At 43.9% G+C, this 6,603-nt stretch overlaps 1 pseudogene; it reads left to right on the top strand.

Annotated features, from left to right (window-relative positions):
* The first annotated feature begins 3,954 nt into the window (after nucleotides 1-3,954).
* LOC124975699 (ATM interactor-like) lies at nucleotides 3,955-5,795 on the top strand (annotated as a pseudogene).
* Nucleotides 5,796-6,603: the final 808 nt, after the last annotated feature.

Below are 6,603 nucleotides of genomic sequence, written 5' to 3'. Positions count from 1 at the left end.
AAACATTGTTGCTTCAATCAACACAAATTTTATTTCTTACAGTTTTGAACCAGCAGTCCAAGGTCAGCTTCAGTAGGCTAACTCATCATGTTGGCAGGCTTGTGTTTCTCCTTAAAGGGAGAAGAGTCAGATTCTTCAGCAAGAGTCTGATTCTTCCCCTGTTCCAGCTTCTAGAGGATATATGCCTTGGTCACTGCCTCTTCTTGTATCCTCAAAGTCATATCCATAGCACCTTTGAATCTCCAACTTCTACTTCTATGCTCAAAGCTCCTCTGGACCTGTGACATCTTTGTCCCACTTATTACATTTTGCTGTAATTACATTTGGTGTGCTCACATGATTCAGGAAATCTTTCTTCTCCTGGACCCTAACTTAATCCCCTCTGCAAACTTCCTTGTTTCATGCCATGTAACATACTCTTAGGTTCCAGGAATTTAGGCATGGGATATTGGGAACCATGATTTCACCTATTATACTTGCTATATGATTAGTCTGGGACATCCAGGTCTTAGTTTCCCAATCTTTCTGGTAGGAATAGTTATATCAATAGGCCCTACATACTTGAAACTCTAGACTTTCATCTCAGATATGAAGAAGGAAACCACATCTATAGGTAAATACGTTCCTTCAAAATACGTATCACCTTGACCCTATTATATTATCCACTTTTTGTTACATACCCTTTCTTCTCTCAGTTTGACTTTCTATCCAGGTTATGTTGACCTCACCTGTCATTGTTCATGCAGATAATTCAAGCTGTTCAGTTTACTGCCATTCTCAACTCCCAAAGGATTGTACTCATGCCTAAGACACAGTTCTGGTGACTCCTTCCATGTTTACTACTTACACTGCTTCCTCTGGGAAATTGTAACTTTAACATGTTGCAACCAAGCAATGCTATGACTCTGGTTTCTCCCAAACCTGCATGCATCAAGGCCCCTGTTCATGAAGATTTGACATTATAGGTATCTTTTGTTTTCCATTCCCATTCTTCCATCCCCCATATAAGTTTTCATATTAAAATTAGGTTAAATCATCAGAAACATAAACATTGTATTGCAACATTTCCTGCATAGAGATTTGCTCCTGGGTGAGGCTTCCTGTCATTTTTTTCCTGTTGGTCTGCCCTTTCACCAACCCTATAGCACCAATATGTCTACTCCAGAGCACATTTTTCTCTTTTATTTACACATACTGCTTCATCCAAAGGTGAGATTCCTGGCATGGTGGTGCAGGCCTGTAATCCCAGTGATTCTGGAAACTTTCATGTGAAACAATCATCACTTTCTCACTGTGATATTAGTGCTCAAGATGGTTCCCTTCCTACCCTCTATTCTACCCCACTTGTTTGGTTAGGTCACTCGGGTTAATGCCATTATTCTTGGCATGTGGTCACTGTGGTAGGAGTGTTGTGACTTAGTCGTAGTCAGTGCCACATGATGTGGTTTATTCTGAGGGTTTAGTCAAGCTTCCTCTTACTCTAAGAAGAATAATTGAAAAACAATAGTCCTCCATTGTTGATACATCATGTTGTATTGCAGGGTCTGAAATTGCTGAGGTTGTCCTCACCCAGCCTAAGAATGACAGTTTGCAGAAGAAAGACCCAGGAGAACAAGGGAGAACTTCAGGACCCTCAGTGGATGGCTCCCAGAACTTCCCCTTCTTCTGGGCTTCTTGTCTTGGCAATAACACATTTCTTTGAGGTTTAAACTAATTGAGATAGGTTTTTGTTTTTTAAAAAAATTAACCTAGGCTTAATCAATCAAAAAAAGTTAATAATTTTCTCTTTACAGTCTAACCCCTGTGTTTTCAGATAGTCCGGGAAGATTCATAATCAGTTAAAACAGCTGAGTCACCACGGAGAGCATTCACCCCAGTGAATTCTAGAGGCAAACCTGGTATTGAGTAATACTCAAATAAAAAATAATGCAGATAAGGCAGTGATGTTCAAAAATGCTCCACTTTTCACCTCTACCCATGGAGAAGTCACATCAGAACAGTTCCTTCTTTAGATATCACTCACTCTATAAATCAAGAGTGCAAGAGTTAGGGCTTGACTTAAAATTCCATGGGTTTTGAATTCCATCAAATATCATAATTAATGCTCCATGTGGATTCCCTTAAACACCTGTTTTTTTTTTTTTTTTTTTTTTTTTTTTTGCCCAAATTTCCTTTCAGGGCAAAACAATGTTTCATCTCCCCTACACAACATATTGGCCCTTTTCTGCTTCCCCTAACTCTCCTACTTTTTAGAGCATTACAGTCTAATCCTTGACCCACATCTTCCCTCAGCCCCCTATTCCTGACCCTATCTATAAATCTCAGTGAGGTTCAAGTGTTTGCTTTTTCTTGTTCATGTGGTACGCACATCCTAGAGAATTCATTTCTCAAAACAGTATAACTCCTAGGGAAAACTGCTGATGCCAGCACACAATTTTTTGTTATGTAGTACTGAGCATCAAACCCAGGAGCACTCTACCACAGAGTTGCCTCCTCAGCACCCTCTCCCCCTTTTAAGGATGTTCTTGTGAGACAGGGTCTCACTGAACTGCCCAATCTTACCTTGAATTTGCCAATCCTCCTGCCTGAGCCTCCTGAGTAACTGGATTTATAGTCATGCACCATTACACCTGGCCAGCACTTCATTTTAAGAAATTGTATCTATATAGTTTTGCTGAGTCCATATTTGCATTATCTCTGTAAATGGACAAGTTTCTTTTAGGCAATGAGTGAAGTAAAAATAGAAGCCATTATTTTCTTAAGGCAGATGAATGGATATTTCTTAGGACTCAAGGATGCACTCTTTCCTTTCCTCCCCCCTCTTCTCATTCCTGCTTTCCGACGTCCTCCCATCTCTCCTTCCTATGTCTCTCTTCTTCTCTCTCTCCTGTAGGGCTCAAAACTCTTCAGGTCTCTTGAGATCTGTTTCTTGTTCAACCCGATGGTAAACAAACTGGGGCAAATTTGAATCCTTGCCAACTCCATGAGCCCACATTGGTTGTGCAGAAGCCCCTTTGTCTGAGCCAACGATTTCCCCAGTAAACTCAGGAGGATGGAGGCTTCACAGTTGGCCATGGAGAAAATACTGTGGGCAGGGAGAAAAAGTGAGTAGGGGAGCTTTGGGCCTCAGTCCTGGTTGGCACATCCTCTACCCTGTAAGTTGGTATTTATCTAAGTCCTTGAGGGGGCAGCCCCCTTCAGCCCTTCCTCCAAGCTTTTGGGCCCCAGGAAGGCTGAAGTGGTCAAGTTCCCCTTGTTTTTTCCCTTACATTTTCCGTCTGTCCAAGTCCTCTTCCCTTACTACTCACATGACCTCAAAGTTCTAACCATTATGCTTGGTCTTTAATCTGTGGGTCTTTTATACAGTGGGAACAGTGGATTCTGAGGGGTTCTGAGTGCCCCATAGTCCTAGTCATAAACATTATTATGAACTTTGCCCATCTGGAGGCAAGATAGAGGTTGTTATCTCTGACCCTGGCTTGCTGGGAAGTCCACAAACTAGTGGTGGCCATACTCCTCCCCTTGTTGCCATGAACCCAGAGTTCCATGAATCGTATCTCCCCCAGTTCAAGGCCACGCTGAAGATAAATCACAAGCAGGTCTTTTTTTATCCAAGGGTAACCCAGGTCTAGTCTTTCCATTTTCCCCCGAATCTCCAGGTGGACCCAGGAATCTTACATGGAAATTGAAAAGACTCAAGAGTGTGTCAGTTTTGGAAAACGAACTTGGAAAGTAGCTTTTTAGAACTCTGAGAAATTTATAGTTTCCTTAGAAAATACCAAATGATAATTAATAGACACTATTCATAAATCATGATGTTGTTTCTCTTTATAAGAAATTTAGGGGGCTGGGGATATAGCTCAGTTGGTAGAGTGCTTGCCTTGCAAGCACAAGGCCCTGGGTTCAATACCCAGCACTGCCAAAAAAAAAAAAAAAAAAAAAAAGGGAATTTAGGGAAGCGGCTGCTGTGGAGGCGGAGCCTGCCGGTCCGGCGCCGGGCCTGGGCCTTGGCGGTCTCGGAGGCGGAGGCTGCGGGCGCTCCTCCGGTCGGTCCCAGAGGCCGCGCGGGGAGCCGTCGCCGCCGCCGCCTCGGGTCCGTGGGGGCCCCCGGGGTCCCAGCTGAGGGGCAGCCGGCTGCCGCCCGCAGTGACGCAGCAGCAGCCCGCGATCCAGCTGTGGAGAGCGAGCTGTCGTGGGCCATGCGGACCAACATCCTCCGCAGGGTGCGAGGCTGCGGCGAGATCCTGCCCAAGAGCCAGGCGCTCAACATGGAGCCACCGCCTCCAGGATGGCATAGTAAATCCCACAGTAAGAAAAGATTTGCAAACCACAGCAAAATTCTACTGTTGTCGAATTGAAGGATGCCATAGAGGTCCCCACAGACCATTTTCGCAGTTTTCTCTGGTCAAATAGCACTTTATGAAAATGCAAGCCGAGAAGAAGCATAAATGCAGCAAGTGCAGCCATTCCTGTGGTACTGAGTGGGACTTGAAAAGGCACGCGGAGGACCGTGGCAATAACTTCCAGTGCACATGTGGCATTTCTTCAATCAATGTACAGACGGATCTGTCCCATGTCTCACAGAACTTCCTACCTTCTGCACAGTGGATTGGCCCTGACTCCGCTGTGTCTGTCATCTTGTTCTCAGACTGATCTGTCATTTGATTCTCAAGTGTCCCTCCACATTAGTGTTCACACCCAAACGCTTCTGCCCAGCTCTAAGATAACTTCATCTATAGTTGCTCAGACTGATGCGTTCATGGACACTTGCTATCAACCAGGCGGGATCTCCAGAGAAACCCAAACCAGTGAGATGCAAAGTGCCCCAGATGGCCAAGTACAGATGGACCAAGCTGGAATGTGTGGAGACATTTTTGAGAGTGTCCATTCATCCTACAGTGTTCCTGCGGACAATATTATAAGCAGCAGCTTAATAGCAGAGACAGTAACTCATGGTTTGTTACCTCAGAAAGACCCTAAGACTTTAAATCAAGATATTGAGAAATCTGCACCCATTTTGAGCTTCAGTGCACAGAATAGTATGCTTCCTTCACAGAACATAGTAGATAATCAGACCCAAACCATGGGCTTATTGGGTGATTTAGAAAACATCTTATCAAGTAATCTTTCAGATCAGGCATTGGATAACTGTAGTCTTTTGTCTGACACAAACCCTGGGCCTGACACCCAGCTGCCATCTGGCTCAATCCAGAATCCTGGAATAGATTTTGATATTGAAGAGTTCTTCTCAGCTTCAAATATCCAGACTCAAACTGAAGAGAGTGAGCTTAGCTCCATGAACACTGAGCCATTTCTTGGAATCACTAGGTATAGGGACCCAAACTGACTTCTTACTTGCAGACACATCTGTCCAGCCCTATGGGTACAGGGGAAGTTCTCACTTCCTAGGCCTTGGAGATGTTTGACACGCAAATGCAGACAGACTTAAGCTTCTTCATAGACAGTAGCCCTCATCTGCCCCTCAGCAGCATCCTGAAACACTCCAGCTTTTCCATGAGCACTGACTCATCAGACACAGAGACCCAAACTGAAGGAATCTCTGTTGCTAAAAACTATCTGCTCTGGAAAGCAAAGTTCAGTTCAACAGCACAGAAATACAGACCGTGAGTTCAGGTTTTGAAACCCTGGGGAGCTTGTTCTTCACCAGCAATGAAACTCAGACAGCAATGGATGACTTTCTTCTAGCCGATTTGGCCTGGAACACGATGGAGTCTCAGTGCAGCTCTGTAGAAACTCATTCGTGCGCCGAGCTGCACATGGTTTCCAACTTCTAACAGCGAAGTCCAGACAATGCTGCTGTGGTTGGAGACTCCTGTTGCTGCAGCTTCATCTGCTTTGCCATCACTTATTTCTTGAAGCCAGCAATTACCGAATAAATCCATCTAAAATACCAGACTTGCTTATTATCAAGAACGTTTTCTGTTTTGAGACCAGAACACCATAAAGTATGCTTTGGAGGTTCTCTAGTTAGTAGATCCTGTTTTGTTTGTTTTTGTTTCTTTTTTTCTTTCTTGGTACTAGGGATTAAACCCACGGGCACTTAACCACTAACTTATTTTGAGGTAGTCTCAAAGTAAGTTGCTTAGGGCCTCACTAAGTTGCTAAGGCTGGTTTTGAACTTGAGATTCTCCTGCCTCAGCTTCCTGAGCTGCTGGGATTACAGGTGTGCACCACTGTGCTCAGCCTGAATTCTTAATTGCCCAATTCTCAGGCAAGCGCAGCCTGTGTGTTCTTGAAGTTTACCCCAAAACGCTCTGTTCCTTCTGTGGTACCTGCTTGTGCTGCTGAAAGCTAAATCCTCAAAATAGAACTCAAGAAGGAGACTAATGATTCATTAAAGTAAATTGTTGGTGTTGGTAATAATGGTTATCCCATTCGTCTGAAAGAGAACTGGTAATGGATTAATAACGTATCGAACCGATGAACTAAAATGTAGTAGATAAGTTTGCTTTGGTCACAGTTGCCTATGTTTATGCCCCACACAATGGAGCACCTACATACATCAAGCAAATTTCTCTCAGTATCAAGAATCAAATAGACCACAACACAATAATGTTGGGTGATTTTAAAGTGCCTCTCTCA

Source organism: Sciurus carolinensis, unplaced genomic scaffold (genome assembly GCF_902686445.1).
Source record: "Sciurus carolinensis unplaced genomic scaffold, mSciCar1.2, whole genome shotgun sequence".
Lineage (NCBI taxonomy): Eukaryota > Metazoa > Chordata > Mammalia > Rodentia > Sciuridae > Sciurus > Sciurus carolinensis.
Note: the sequence above shows the minus strand (reverse complement) of the source record. Positions and strands in the feature narration are given on the sequence as shown.